We start from the raw sequence: 1,430 nt of genomic DNA, 5'->3' as shown, positions 1-1,430 counted from the left end.
CCAAAATATGATCCGACAATAGTGGTTTGGAATGAGGGAGCGCCACGCTACCGATGTATCTTCTATCAACCTAATTTATTCTGTAAGCTTTTGTGCATCACTTTGTATGAAGGGACATGACTCGACTGTGAAGACTTGTATTTCTACCTGGTATAATTTTGGAGGAAGAAGAAGAGCCTACTGCTGTCTGTATTGAGCCACAAGAAACTGGTACTTGTGGGGAGGGTCTGAATAGACAAAAGGAGAGCAAAGCAGTTTTACAACAACCAGTGTGACTGAAGTACCTCAGAACTCAGTATTTCACAAAAGCAGCAAAGACTTTGAACATTGAGGTAAATAGTCAATTCATGAATGGTTGACTTAGTGTTACTTCAACATTCCTAAATCTGAATGCTTTTGGATGGAGGTTGATAAAGATGGGGTCTATGAACTGTATGGTTGATTTCCTGTGTTTTAGGGCAGGATAGAGATGATGTATGTCCATCCACCACTCTACATTCATCTCAATAGAATCTGGATTCTCACCCCTGTTCCAGATGTCTGAATGTGTAAGGGCAAACCAATTACAAGCTAGAATCCTAATTAAATGTATTTCTCCCAATAGTTTTTCTACTACCTTTAGTGTTTTTGTCAAACCTTTTTATTTCTTTATGAACTGTTATTTAATGGACCAGCTGTTATGATCACGTGACCTCCCATAACTTGTACATTTTTCTTTGTAATAAATTAAATTTGTCTGTCAGGTTGTTGAAAATGACATTTTTACCTGTCTGGATATTTCAATACGTTACTATCTACTACAACTACTTTACACCATTGTACGTGGGTGATAGGCTTTAAAAAAACACCATCATGCTAATCTGAGAGGTATTCCCTTACCTGTCCACACTTCCGCCATTAAGCAAATGTTTAAATTACTTACAAACTGACCACACCTCCTTAGAAGAAGTCAGGCTAGGCTATTCAATCAACGTTGAAGCACCGGGTGAACGTTTTTACATTGATAGAAAACAGCATATAATACCGAATATTAAATGAACCCTCTTTAGATTTATAAGTATGATATTACGTTTCACCTGAGCTCGTGACACTCCTTGCGTAGCTCCCCAAGCTTTCCGTGTAAGGTGGATTTCTCAATCAGGAAGTAATATCAAGTTAAAATGGTAAGTAACCTATACTTTTTCTCAATCACCAACTACACACCGAAAATAATTTAAACATCATTCATCGAATGTTTAGCCTACTCGAAGTTCTCCCGACTGGAGGATATTTCCTTGAGCCAACATGTCCGATAGTCTAGTGTTGGTGATACAGAAACCTGGTGGATGACGAGGATTGTCGACAAATATCCTTGGATGCCTGACCGGAGCTTGAAAAGGTGCTGTCCGTTCTTTGATTCATAAATCACTAACTTTAAACAACTGGCACTG

At 38.5% G+C, this 1,430-nt stretch overlaps 1 pseudogene; it reads left to right on the top strand.

The window, feature by feature from the left end:
- The first annotated feature begins 913 nt into the window (after nt 1–913).
- The window catches only part of LOC124028306, a 21,914-nt pseudogene continuing 21,397 nt past the window's right edge, over nt 914–1,430 (top strand).

Source organism: Oncorhynchus gorbuscha, unplaced genomic scaffold (assembly GCF_021184085.1).
Source record: "Oncorhynchus gorbuscha isolate QuinsamMale2020 ecotype Even-year unplaced genomic scaffold, OgorEven_v1.0 Un_scaffold_4004, whole genome shotgun sequence".
Classification (NCBI taxonomy): Eukaryota; Metazoa; Chordata; class Actinopteri; order Salmoniformes; family Salmonidae; genus Oncorhynchus; species Oncorhynchus gorbuscha.
This window is presented reverse-complemented; position numbering and strand designations above follow the sequence as displayed.